The sequence below is a fragment of the Oryctolagus cuniculus genome, chromosome 7 (genome assembly GCF_051225735.1).
Source record: "Oryctolagus cuniculus isolate XC-2025 breed Fujian yellow rabbit chromosome 7, ASM5122573v1, whole genome shotgun sequence".
NCBI lineage: Eukaryota > Metazoa > Chordata > Mammalia > Lagomorpha > Leporidae > Oryctolagus > Oryctolagus cuniculus.
The window spans coordinates 112,820,874-112,835,697 of NC_142873.1; the positions used below are offsets into that span (position 1 = coordinate 112,820,874).

At 42.5% G+C, this 14,824-nt stretch overlaps 1 long non-coding RNA gene across 1 annotated transcript in view; it reads left to right on the plus strand.

The window, feature by feature from the left end:
- Positions 1-4,734: 4,734 nt before the first annotated feature.
- The window catches only part of LOC149125694 (uncharacterized), a 104,646-nt gene continuing 94,556 nt past the window's right edge, over positions 4,735-14,824 (plus strand). Inside the window, exon 1 of the long non-coding RNA XR_016237328.1 lies at positions 4,735-4,923. This is a non-coding gene — a long non-coding RNA (uncharacterized LOC149125694). The remainder of the gene's footprint in view (positions 4,924-14,824) is intronic.

Here is a 14,824-nt window from a genome sequence, read left to right on the forward strand (position 1 = left end):
ATGTATTGTACTATGTGAATTAGTGGTAAAACTAATCTTCAAATAGTACTCTATGCCTTGTGTTTCAATGTGGGTGCAAACTGTTGAAATCTTTACTTAGTATATACTAAGTTGATCTTCTGTATATAAAGATAATTAAAAATGAATCTTAATGAAGAATGGGATGGGAGAGGGAGTAGGAGATGGGATGGTTTGTGGGTGGGAGAGTGGTTATGGGGGGAAAATGCTATAATCCAAAAGTTGTACTTTGGAAATTTATATTTATTAAATAAAAGTTAAAAAAATAAAAAAAATAAATGGAATTCAGCAACTGGGACTTTTACAAACCCATAGAGGAAGATCTCTAAGTTGCATTTTTCAGTTAAAAATCAAGATACAGAATCATGAATGTGGTGAGGAAAATGGGGAAAAGAATAAAACTCATATTTGCTTCTTCATTTATTAAAAATATCTCTGATATCTCTGAATGAGTCCTTAAAGGACTCATAATAGTGACTGTAATTCTTTTTGCTTTTTTATTATTTCCTTTGAATAGAGGCATACTGAGTGGCTGGGTGACCTGAAAAAGAAATTTTTCGTTCAATACATTATTCTACTCATTGAATTTTGAACCATATAAAATATAACTTTTAACTCCTCCCAAATTCTCTTTCTGAGTGAAGCTGGGGGGAGGGGGTGTGGATCTAGATATTCATCCAATTAACCCTGCCTCTTGTGAATGACCTGGAGAGAAAGACAGTGGAATCCATGCCAACTGTGGCACATAATAATTTTCATGGCAAATGTCAGCCATTTTTTTAAAAAATTCTTAAATATTTATTTATTTATTTGAAAGAGTTACAGAGAGGTGGAGGCAGAAAGAGAGCAAGTGAGAGCGAGAGCGAGAGAGAGAGAGAGAGAGAGAGAGAAATCTTCCATCCACTGGTTCACTCCCCAAATGGCCACAACAGCTGAAACTGGGCCTATCCAAAGCCAGGCACTTCTTCCAGGTCTCCCATATAGGTGCAGGGGCCCAAGCATTTCAACCAACTTCCACTGCTTTCCCAGGCTATAACAGAGAGCTGGATCAGAAGTGGAGCAGCTGGGACTTGAAGCGGTGCCCATATGGGATGCTGGCACTCTAGGTGGTGGCTTTACCCACTATACCACAGTGTCAGTCCCTCAGCCATTGCTTTTATACTTACATTTTATAAGATGGCAAATTGAGTCCCACATAAGAAATAGTCACCATTCTTTCTTCTAAGTTTTCACACTTTCAATCTTTTTTTTTTTATTTGCATGGCTTTTATCATTGTAGCGATCACTTTACTTTTCTTCTGTGCGTTGTGGACTTATCTCTACTTCCTCCAAGATCAAGGACAGCATGGGAGAGTTGGGGCAGAATTGCCAGTGGGACATAGTCCTTGGAGGGAAGTGTCAGGGGTGTGAACTAAAGCTGGGTTTGGATGAAAGGGCTGTTTCCAGCCTTCTCTGGGTTCAATCTTCAGGAAAAGAGCATCAAAGGGCACCCTTCACATCTGTCACCACGGGGTCACCTATGAAGCTCCCACTTTCCACAGTTTCCAAGTGCCTTCAGCTATGTCCAGTGGGTCATTTTTCTTAATTCCTTTCCCTGTGAACCTAGCAAACATGGATAGTCACTGAGTCTGTTTAAGAACTTGGCCATGTTGGCATTGGGCTCTCCTGTCTGTGACAGGAGGAAGCAGAGTCTCAGCTGGACACACAGAGGGAGACAGAAAGGCCAGTGAAGGACCCTGGCCAGAGCTCCTGGGGCTGTCCTGCTCCAGCCTGGAGGACACCTCCAGCATCTGTAGGCTGCATCAGGTTACTTTGAGTTCTTTAGCAAATGCATGGTTCTTTCCAAAGCAAACCAAATGACTTCAAACCGTGGGTAATCTTTGGGGCTTTTTTCTCTAGAGAAAGTTAAGAAAGTTAAAAACAAACCTAAATGAAAGATCTCCGCGAGTGAGATCCCAGTGGAAAGAACAGGTCATCAAAGAAGGAGGTACCTTTCTCTGAAGGGAGGAGAGAACTTCCACTTTGACCATGGCCTTGTCTAAAAATTATCAGAGTCAGTGAACTCAGGGGGCTTCCATAGCCTTGGCAGCTCATGCAAGAGCCTAGGGTGATTACTGAGGCCATAAACAGGAGTGTCAATTTGTTAAGTCAACAACAGGAGTCACTGTGCACTTACTCCTCATGTAGGATCTTTGTCCTTAGTGTGCTGTACATTGAGATTTAATGCTATAACTAGTACTCAAACAGTATTTTTCACTTTATGTTTCTGTGTGGGAGCAAACTGTTGAAATCTTTACTTAATGTATACTAAACTGATCTTCTGTATATAAAGAGAAATGAAAATGAATCTTGATGTGAATGGAAGGGGAGAGGGAGTGGGAAAGGGGAGGGTTGCGGGTGGAAGGGACGTTATGGGGGGGAAGCCATTGTAGTCCATAAGCTGTACTTTGGAAATTTATATTCATTAAATAAAAGTTAAAAAAATACTTTATCAGACAATTAATAGGAATTGTATGCTGCTGTAGTGGTAATGATTTTGAGACAATTTAAAATAATTATTAAAAAAAAAGTTAAGTTTCTTTTCTAGAGAAAGTTATGTGCTAGAAAACTCCTGTTTCAGTGTGAAACTTGGGGTTTTCAGCAGTCTTCCAGGAAGGCTGTAGCCTGTCCCTGCCCATCATACCTTGAGGGCTACGGCCCTGGAAACCAGGTGCGCTTCTAGTCTCTGGGTGTGCAAGATCCCAAGAAGGCCAAGGCATCTTTTCAGACTCCATCCAGTCCTGTGCCTGGCGCTTGCCAGGGTTGATCCCATCTGGCCCTAAGTGAGAGTTCAAGATCCACTTTTGTATTTCGCTGTTGGTGCTTTTCAATGTTGTGACACCTAGTAGTTACTTAGCTAGCATGTGGTGACTGATTACCTCAATCTCAAAAAGTCGGGGATTAATAAAGGCAACACTGGAAAAAAATAAAGGCAATACTGTTAGTGGAAACCTGTGGGGGCAAGGATGGTGCATATCTAAATGTGCTAACTCCTCATTTCATGGGCCTGAAGATCTGCACTTCCTTAGAGAGAAGCATTCAGCAGGCAAAATTGTATTTCAGATCAAAAGCTATGGAAACAACATGGCATGTTAGGAGGCAAAGTTGGAATCCAGTGACCTGGTTTAGATTCTGGGTTCATCCACAGAGTAGCTCAGCAGACCCTGAGTACGACTTTCAATCCTCAGCTGCATCACTGCAGTAGCTCTCCTCTCCTCCTAGTCTGCTTTTAAAGCTCAATGATCTAACTGGATGGAAAGCATTTTTCAACTTTACGCACATTGGACCTGTGCAGAACATTGCATGATGATTTAATATTCACGTCAGGCCTGGTTCTCTCTCTCTGTCTCTCTCTCTGTATCTCTCTCCCTGTCTCTCTCTCTCTCTGCATAAGTGGCAGAGGATTTGTTGCAGGTGAGGACAGTGTTAACTTTGCAGAGCAACCCAAGGAGAGGATTGCTTGCCATCAGGGGAGACCCAGGACTGATGGTAGGCACTTAACAGCATGTTCCAATTACAGCATTTAAATCTAATTGCATACTCTGTTAATCTCTGTCAGTGCGGCATCATTTAATATCATCACGGCAGCCTCTAATATCGTGAGCAATGTGAGCTGAGCTGAGACTATTGAAAAAGTTCAGTCCCAGGTCTTCATATCCCCTTTAATTCTCTCTGTCAATTATGCTGCAGCCATGAGTTCAAAGAAAGGTCTTGAGATCCGGGGTTGGAGCTACCTTTTTGAAGCAAAGCCTCCTATAAATATACAGATTATATCAGGAGCCTCCAATTCCTTGCCCTGGTTGTTTTTGATGGGTTAGTTGCAGTGACTAGTCCCTGGGGTTTAACTTAATATAGGCCTATTTCAAACAAATATTGCAAATGCAATCTGTTCCATAGTTTATAGTTCTGGAAATAATGTGATATCACTTGCACATGTATTTTTTTTCCCTCCGTTTAGCAGTACCCCAGGCTCAAATAAAGTTGGCAGAGGGAAAAACCAGACCCCTACTTAGCCCATTTCTTTGCACATAGTAAGCTTTTTTTCATAGTTTGTTCTTATAAATGATAGTTGATTGACATGGAAGATTCAAATGGAAGGCCACAGAGTTAGATTTTTAATGTGTAACTCTTAAATAACAACAACAAAAAAAATCCAAACTTGTATGACCAACTCTATTCAAATTCAATGTGGAATTACATGAATTATTGGCTTATTTAAGGTTCCTGGCAATCTGCTATTGCCCCGTTTTATAGTTGATATTAAAGTACGGAAAAAAATTAGTTTATCCATGGTGTCAGAACTGGGAAACAGGGTGCAGGAATTTAATCTCAGACCCTGGGAATCCACAAGTGTGTTACCTAAGGTTTATTCTGTTCTCTCAAGGATTGTTCTTCAGATCTTGCTTGATGGTAAGACCACAATGAGCAATTGATTAGCTGAACCCAGCCTTGTGTGATTAAATGATGAAGAGTTTGGTAGCAGAAGTGCTGAGAAGGCAGGGAAAAGCCATTTTCTGAGAGCTGGGATTGTATAGAAGAGATGGGATCTGAGACAAGTGTGTGGGTAGATATGCAGATTTTGAGAGAGAGAGAGAGAGTCAGAGGGAGGCATTTGCTATACAAAGAGTCAGCATGCTGTAGTAGATGGAAGGTTTTGAGACCCGGTGTGTTAGAGAATAGGCTGAGCTGCTCTATCAATGAGCCTCTCCATCTAAATCACATGATAGGAATAATACGGAAACAGTTCTCTTTCAGGAAGGTGTTCAGATGTATGTGGTATTAGGCTGCCTGGTTTCATCTGCCATCCTCACACTAGAGTTGGGGTCCTCCTTCTGGGATCACACAGTGAGACAGTGTAGTGGTCAGGTAAGCCTTATAACCGCTTTCCTCCTGTGGGATCTTGTGCTGAGTAGTTACTCTCTCTTTTGAAGGCTTCTTATTTGATAAATAATAATAATGTAATATAGTATAATAGAATAATAGAATTAATGGTATAGAAGAATGCTTAGAACACATTTGGCACAAAGGGAGTAATATTATGTGAATGTTATTGTTTGCCTGTGGTGGTTCTCAGTATTTGCCCATAGACTGGCTCCTGGCTCCTTGAGATGAGTGTCTCCCTTTTGGGAGACATCTGTGCTTACTCAGTTGAAATAAATGATGTTGGTAATATTATACAATATCTGCAGTTACTAGGGGATTGGGAGACCCAGAGGGAGGTGAGGGGAGATACAGACAGAAAGATCAGGCCACAGTGTGAAAAGCTTAGGGCAGGGCTCAGTATTCAGGGGGGTGGAGATACAGTATGGGGTAGGTGATGAGACACCTTGTAACCCATAATGGAGGGGAGCGCTTACCCCATTCTCTTCTTCACTCCTGAAGAGGAGATGATTTTGGATAAGGACACACCATGGGCCGTGGGTCTCTGCAAGGTAACTTTAACATCCTTGGCAGCCTTTCTCATGGAGGCTCTGCACAAGATGCCGAACACATTAATATGCAACCATATCTTCTATTTCATGTAATTATGAGCAACCATTTTTGTGGATCTGTAGTAACTAACAAAATGTTGCATTTGTGAAGATCCATAACTTAAAATTAATTTATTTTGAATGCCAGTTTTTATTTCTTGTTTTAAAGAACACACACACACACACACACACATATACACCCATACACACAATGTGTAAGTCTTATGCCTTGAGCTCTTAGTGTCAATTGGATTAAATTTGGTAGTGGTGATTTGGAATATATGATAAAATATATAAAATATAAAAAATATTTATAATATATAAATATAATATTATAAATATAAAATATATATAAAAACAAAAAATTATTTGAAATGGATTTTTATTTTCACTGATTTATTTTTGTAAATTTTACCTTTGTGGTTGGAATTAATTATGGATGGGAAGGGAAAAAGAGGTTATAAACTCTTGCACAGATACTTCTTTTGGGTTGTTCTTCACTCTTGGGTGGTGAGGGAAGACTGTCTTGGGCATCTTCTTACTGAAGAGGGGCAATTTTACCTCTAAAGCCATTGTAGCACCAGGATGGGGCTCATAGAATTTTGGAAATTGGTGCTTCTGTATGATGCATGAGTGGGGAAAAGATTATAGAAATATTTTATGTGACTTAGTCCATATGAGGGAGCAGCCCTAGAAATGGCGTGACCTTCAGTAGTGGTTAGTGAGGGTCATGGCAAGGAGAGGCGGGGAGGAGAGCTGGAAGCTGTGGGACCAGTGGTTCCTTTTGAAAATCCAGCAAATGCCAGTACCTTTCACTGATATTGATATGGGATAAGGCGGGCAGCTAGATTAAGGGTATAAGTTGGAAGCCAATCCCTCAGCCCCCTATCATAAGTAATTCTTTCTGTCTACCTGTCAAATAGCCCCTTTCCTGGATGTGCCTCCCTTCACCACTCCCCTTTTTAACCTCATCATAGGCAGGCAACTGGGGGGGGGGGTTCTCTCTCTCCCCCTCTCCCTCTCTTTGTCCCTCCCTCCCTCTCTGTAGATGAGGACAAGATAAGGTGCTGAGGCATCATCCGTGAACCACCCTTCCACATCCTTTTCCATTCTTGGCTCACTCTATTCCTGAGAAATGCCCACATATGTGTGTGTTTTCCTCACCTTTTAAATACATTTTATCACCTTGTGCACTATATTTGTGCCTGTACTTCAAGTGTTTCTCTTGGTTAAAGGCAAGGGCCTGGAACAGGAATTCAGAATACAATAATAGGGCCAGCATAAGGTGTTACACAGTTATCTGTCTTTGGTGGGGGTCCAGAACCTGTGTCAGTGTCAGACACTTATATGCATTCTGGAAGCCAAGACCTTTCCTGGAGACAGGGTTGGGAGTATCTCCATGAGCTGAGAACTTCCCTTACCTTAGCTAGAACAGGGCAAGCCCTGAAGGAATTTGGAAAGCTGCTTTACGATTTAAATCTCTTCCTGCTTGCTGTTTTGGTGACCCCTGTATTCTTGCCAACAAAGAACAAGAACTTTTATAATGAAAAGAGCTAATAAGCTTGCCTTCCAGGCAGCAACATATGCTTAAAACAATACTTAATAATATAACCTTCATGAGAAGTACTTACGGAAAGCCAGAGGAAGCTACACAGAAGGAGGCAGATTTGGGATGGCAGATTTTAGATGTAGAAGGGAGACGTAGTTAAGAACTCAGGTTTTGGGGCCACCACTGTGGTGCAGTACATTCAGCTGCTTTTGGGATGCCAGCATTCGACATTAGAACATTGGTTTCAATCCCAGCTGCTCTGTTTCTGATAGCTTAACTGGGAAGGGAGCAGATGATGGTCCAAGAACCTGGGCCCCTGCCATCTATGAAAGAATCTTCTGGAGTTCCTGGCTCCTGCCTTTTGCCTGGCTCACTTCTGACTATTACAGTCATTTCTCTTTCCCTCTCTTTCTCTGCCTTTAAAATAAATAAGTCAATGTTTTAAAAAGAACAGGTGACAACTAACTGAGCACCAAAAAGGAAACCTGTTAAAGTGAAATGAACACTAGGAGAAACGGTGACTTGATCAGCCCTCACCCTGACTGTTGATGAGCAACTTGATATGTTATCCCTCTTAGTATTTTTTTGTTTGTTCTACTTAATACTTTTGGTTGAATACTGTAATCAATACACAATTCTTCTTAAGTGCTGAAACTTAACTGAAAAATGATCACTGTTAAATATAAGAGTAGGAATAAGAGAGGGAAGAGATGAGATGTGCAATTTGGGACATGCTCAAGCTGACTTACCTCAAACGGTAGAGTTAGAAACATACCAGGGGATTCGAATTCAATCCCATCGAGGTAGCATGTACCAATGCCATCTCACTAGTCCCAGTGATCAATTTCTGTTCACAATTGATCATAATGAAAGGACGAAGAGTCAAAGGGATCACATAAACAAGAATAGTGTCTGCAAATACTAGCTGATAGAATAAAAAAAGGAGAGAATGATCCAACATGGGAAGTGAGATACACAGCAGACCCATAGAATGGCAGATGTCCTAAACAGCACTCTGGCCTCAGAATCAGCCCTTAAGGCACACGGATCCGGCTGAAAAGCCCATGAGAGTATTTCAGGCATGGAAAGCCAAGACACTCTGGAAAAAAAAAAAAAAAAACCTAACTGAAAGATCCCCGCAAGTAAGATCCCAGTGGAAAGAACGGGTCATCAAAGAAGGAGGTACCTTTCTCTGAAGGGAGGAGAGAACTTCCACTTTGACCATGGCCTTGTCTAAATATGATCAAAGTCAGTGAACTCAGGGGGCTTCCATAGCCTTGGCAGCTCATGACAAGAGCCTAGGGTGATTACTGAGGCCATAAACAAGAGTGTCAATTTGTTAAGTCAACAGCAGGAGTCACTGCGCACTTACTCCTCATGTAGGATCTTTGTCCTTAGTGTGCTGTACATTGAGATTTAATGCTATAACTAGTACTCAAACAGTATTTTTCACTTTATGTTTCTGTGTGGGAGCAAACTGTTGAAATCTTTACTTAATGTATGCTAAACTGATCTTCTGTATATAAAGAGAATCGAAAAATGAATCTTGATGTGAATGGAAGGGGAGAGGGAGTGGGAAAGGGGAGGGTTGCGGGTGGGAGGGATGTTATGGGGGGGAAGCCATTGTAATCCATAAGCTGTACTTTGGAAATTTATATTCATTAAATAAAAGTTAAAGAAAATAAAAAGAACAGGTCTTAAAAACCTCATTTTTTTGTTGATTAGTTAAATCAACTTCTACTTGAATTTTACTTTACACCTCACTGACTATTTCAAATTGAGAAATTATTTAATTTTGTTATACTAAATATCCCTATTTGTATAATTGTGACAGAATATCTCTATAATACCATTCAGAGTGGTTGGCATAAGCAAATATGATATGGGGAAGAAAAATAGTGTGGAGGCAAGTCACAAGCTATGAACAAAAGCTGATTCTACTTTACTTTCTAAATGTCATGGAGATACCTGCTATAGTGCCTAGCACTGGTTACATGTTGATTTTCATAGCATGACACTCCAAAATCAACCATATGACAGCCCCCGTCATTGTCTCAATATATAAATTGGGGATAGGGGCTGAGGGATTACTTTGGAAAATGAATTTAATGTAGGGCGTTAAAGTTAGCTTCCTTTCCCCTCTTTAATTGATTTCTTGGCATTTCTGAAAGAATGGGAAACTGTTAACTCATTCTGCAGATGGGAGTTTGCTAGGTTTAAGATATCCTCCTAAGATCCTAGAGTTTGGAGTAAGAAGTGGTGCAGAACATTGCGTAGGGGCAAAGAGTGTGCCGTCTATTGTTGTAGATTCTTGAGGAACAGCAAATAGACACACTTGCTTCCACTGGCCTTGAGTTTGAGATGATGAGGCAAGGAGATTGGAGGTCTACAAGTTCGCCAGAGTCTACTGCAGTTGTTCAAGCATATGGGCTGGAGTCAGACTAAAGATGTTCCCAAGAGCCTCAGGGTTCATATGCATAGGACTGGGTCATGCTGGCTGGACAAGTAGTACCTTACTATCTTAGATGAGTATATTGATCATGAGTGTATAGGCAATGAGGGAGAAGCAATAAAGGTCACCAAACTCATAAGCATGCTCCTTACATTCTCTTGAGAAACAGGAAGTAGACTGCTCGCCTATGAACCGTCAGCCTGAAGTTAGGACAAGACATGGGAGAGAAAGCAATGCACATGAGCATGAAAGTGAATGGTCAAGGGGGAATGGGCCACCCTGCTCTCCTGTACCAGCAGCCCTTGCACCTACTCACTGGAAGATACAGTGGTACAAGATAACCCCTGCAAGGAGTTGGGTCAGCCAACAGTTACTGAACCAAGCTGACTTCTTAGAAGGACTAACATTTTGTCAACTTTATGTGGCAACTTCACCAATCCAGTAGCCTGTGATTGTGATGATGGCACTTGAAAAACAACTGCAGAGACAGAGAGGGAAGGAGAGAGAGAGGGAAATCTTACATCCAATGGTCCACTCCCTAAATGGCTGCAACAGCCAGAGTTGGGCTGATCTGAAGACAGGAGTCAAGAGCTTCTTCTGGGTCTCCCATGTGGGTGCAGGGCCCACACATTTGGGCTATCTTCCTCTGCTTTCCCAGGCACATAAGAAGAGAGCTGGGTGGGAAGTGGAGAAGCTGGGATTCTAACTGGTATCCATATGGGATGCTGGCACCGCAAACAGAGGCTTAACCAGCTATGCCACTAAAGTTGTATTTATGAAATGCTTTAAGTTTGTATATCTTAAAAGGTTTCTGGGGAAGTAAAAGAAAAACAACTGCAGGGAATAGAAAAAATAAAACTCCTGCTTTATATTTTCTTGTGTAGATAAGTACTAATCAAACTTTGTATGATTTTATAATTATTATTATTTATCTTCTATGTATACTGAAAATCTAATATTTTTCAGGAATTTTGTTTTATGATAGCAATAGAGAAAGAGAAACAGATCTCCTGCTTTAAAAGGCACCCCAAAAAGTGGACAGCCATCATGTAATATGATGCTGTAAATATTTAACAATGGCTTCCTGGAAAAGAAAGCCTTGAGGTACGGATTTGCCAATTTATGTGGTATAAATGCTCCTATCCTAAACATCAGTGGGAAGTTATAAAATGAGGAGTGGGCAATCAGCTCTGGTGCCCTGTAGACCATGAGTGTGAGTGTGTGAGTGTATGTGTGTGTGTGTGTGTGTGTATGAGAGAGAGAGAGAGAGAGAGAGAGGCTTTCTAGGAGGAGGAACGCATGCCCTGTGTCTGAAAGCTTAAGCAGGGATTAGACAGATCAATAAAAGTAGGAAGGACATCCCAGGCAGGAAGACAATGTAAACAAAGGGAGGAGTCCTAAATCAGCATGACTTATAAGGACAGATATGGAGAAGCATTCGATATTTTTTATATTCTTCATTATGGTTACCAGTTATTGGTATGTGTTCACTTATTTTTTTAAGATTATTCATTTTTATTATATGTTAAGGGAAGAGGATACATATATGTGTGTGTGTGTATATGTATATATATACATATATATGTATCCTCTCTCTCTCTCTAGATGTTTCCATCTGCTGGTTTACTCCTCAAAGGCCCACATGGCAAAGGATGGACCAAGGTCAACCCAGGACTTAGGAGCCAGGAACTCCATCTAGATCATCTAGATCTCCCATGTGGCTATTAGGGACCCAGGTATTTGGGCCATCATCTGCTGCTACCCAGGAAACTGGATCCAAAAGTGGAGGCAGGACTCTATCCCAGGTGCTCTGATATGGGATGTGGATGTCCCCAGTAGCAGCTTAACCTATTGGGACACAACACATACCCCATTGCTAGAAATGACAAGTGAACGCCAGCAACGTGGCTCATTTGGCTAATCCTCTGCCTGTAGCACTGGCACCCCGGGGTTCTAGTCCTGGTTAGGGCACCAGATTCTGTCCCGGTTGCTCCTCTTCCAGTCCAGCTCTCTGCTGTGGCCCAGGAATGCAGTGGAGGATGGCCCAAGTCCTTGGGCCCTGCACCTGCATGGGAGACCAAGAGGAAGCACCTGGCTCCTGGCTTCGGATCGGCACAGCACGCCAGCTGTAGCGGCCATTTGGGGGATGAACCAACGGCAGAGGAAGACCTTTCTCTCTCTCTCTCTCTCTCTCTCTGTCTAAATCTGCCTATCCAAAAAAAAAAAAAATGACGAGTGACACATATATTGTCATATTAATGCTTATTCCTTTTATTGATTTATCACTCATGTGTTGAACATGACAAATATTTATTAGAGCACATTATGCTATTTATTAGGAACTAAAGATGTGAAGGTGAGTAACATGTGATCCCTCTCCTGGGAACACTCATAGTGAAGTTGAAGGCAGAACATAAACAGATGCACACAGAAATGCACAGAGAACATAGTAATAAAATATGCATATGATTTGGGGGTTATGTGAATGCTGAGTAAGGAACTCTAGAGACTCTGGGACCTGTGGCAAATGGGACTTAGCATGTGTGAGTGAGCTGAGGATACTGAAATGGCCTGTTATCCTAGGTTATCCAGATGGGCCTTAAATGTAGACAAAGAGGTCCCTACGAGAGAGGATGAAGCTATAAGGATGGAACTATAGAGAAAGAAGATGTTTCCTTCTGGCTTTGGAAGTGGAGGAAGGGGCCAGGAGCCAGGGAATTTTGGCAGATTCTAGAATCTGGAAAAGGCAAGAAAACAGATTTTCTCCTGGAGATTTCAGGAAGAACACCTTGATTTTAGATCAGTAAAACTGATTTCAGACTTCTGATCTCCAGACTGTAAGATAAAAAACTGTTTAAAAATTTATTAAAAATAATTGCATATATGTATGGGAAACAACACAACATATTATCACCTGCATATAGGGTGTACTGATCAGATCAAGGCACACCAGTGTTTCTGCATGTTTGACCTTACAGTATGATTGGAGCCTTGGAGCTCCTTTCTTCTATTGGATTTAAAACGTGAAAATGGTTATTGTGAACTATATGAACTAGAGTAACCCCTCTATGTTCTGTAACATCACATTTAAAAAATAGTTCTTCTACTTTTATTTGAAAGAGAGGGATTTGGATAGAAGATACAGAGAGATTTCCCATGTCAGTTCACCTCCCAGATGCCTGCAACACCTGGGGCTTGGCCAGGTTGAAGCTAGGAACCAAGAACTCCATCCTGGTCTCCCACATGGGTGGCAGGGTCCCAAGAACGCATGCCATCAGCTGTAGCCTCCCAGCGTGTGGATCAGCAGGAAGGGAATAAGAAGTGGAAGGGATGTGGGTGTTCTGATCAACATTTTAACAGCTATGCCAAATGCCTGCCTGATCCTATTACTTTAAGCCACCTGATCTGTATTAATTTGTTACAGGTGCCACTGGAGACTCATACAGTGGTATTAAAGGAATTGCCTTAGTGTCCTCAACTACAAAATGGGATGACTATCCCTACTTCCTAGGGTTACAGTGTGGATTTGTGAAACCACACACATATGGACTGCGTGTGCAGCGGGCGCTCAGTAAGTGTTCACTGAGTTTCCTTTGAAACTGTTACGTTTCCTTCTCCCCCAGTGCTGCCTGATCCAGGGATGCATCACTCAGTTCGGTGAGCATGACAGAATATGCTGAGGATCAAACAGGCTTTTGTGGTCTGTGATGGATAAATGGCTAGCATTCCCTCATTATGGTTTTTTTTTTTTTTTTTTTTTTTTGACAGGCAGAGTGGACAGTGAGAGAGAGAGGCAGAGAAAGGTCTTCCTTTGCCGTTGGTTCACCCTCCAATGGCTGCCGTGGCTGGCGCGCTGCGGCCAGCGCACCGTGCTGATTCAATGGCAGGAGCCAGGTACTTCTCCTGGTCTCCCATGGGGTGCAGGGCCCAAGCACCTGGGCCATCTTCCACTGCACTCCCTGGCCACAGCAGAGAGCTGGCCTGGAAGAGGGGCAACCGGGACAGAATCCGGCGCCCCGACTGGGACTAGAACCCGGTGTGCTGGCGCCGCAAGGCGGAGGATTAGCCTAGTGAGCCGCGGTGCCGGCCCCCTCATTATGTTTTTATGGGCAAATTTGATCTCAACTGGAAAAACTCAACCCTTAAAAATTGTGGAGCTACTGAAGAGTTATTTCTGAGTACTGTCTCCCCTCTTTGGAAAGCAATTACACTTGATCAAGCCCATCCAAGGGTTAAGAGTTTTCTGTCTTCCCCATCTCCCTTCCCCCAACCCTGCCATAGTCAACACCCAGCCAAAAAGATTCTTTCTTGTGCATCCTCTCTGCGGTCAGAGTATTATTCCCTGCGCCGTGGTTTGGAGTTGGCCTGTCCATTCCCTTCCTTAGCAGCAACAGCTGAACAGCTGTGAAAACAATGGAGAAGCTGGGGAGAGCTCTGATTAGTGGAGGACACTGGGGGCGGTCTGGACCCACCAAGCCTGTTTACTATGTCTGAGCCCAGCCTGCAGAATCTGGGTATCACATGGCCAGGCTCAGGCCCTGTGGGCTGGCTCTCAGGCTGGGGCTCCCCACCACTTAGCCTGCTCCTGTCTCTGGCAGGCTGTTTGCAGAAATAGGGTTTTGTTTTCTTTCTCTTCTTCCCTCCAAGTCCTTGGGACCTTTGCATAAACAGTGTTGCTAGGCAGCCCTGAAGGCTTCCTTTCATCCTGCATCCCAGGAAATTCGGTGCAGGCAAATTCATGAGTGTGTACTTACAGCTGCTGTTGTCCATCGAGCCGGCCCTCTTCTGCTTGCCAGAAATTTGCAGTATCTTTTTTTTTAATTTAATTTTTAAAAAAGTTTTTAACAGGTTCAATATAGTTTATCAATACAGTTCTCAGAATATGATATTCCTTTTTTCCTTCCCACCCTTCCGTTAGCTCCCTCCCACCCTCACATCTTCTCCCTTTCCTCCTTCTCTCCTTCACTTTTGAGATTACATATCTGTAATTTACATTGTAGTTAAGGGCATGCTGCTCCAGTAAAAAGAGTTCAACAAGTAACAAGCAAAAAGGCACTAGTTTAGTGGAAATGTAGGCAAGGGCTATAAACAATAATCAAAGGGAAAAATGACCATATTATATAGCAAAAAAGTAATCACAGAGTATTAAAACCATAGTAGTGGCCGGTGCCGCGGCTCACTAGGCTAATCCTCCTCCTAGCGGCGCCGGCACAGGCACACTGGGTTCTAGTCCCAGTCGGGCGCCGGATTCTGTCCCGGTTGCCCCTCTTCCAGGCCAGCTCTCTGCTGTGGCCA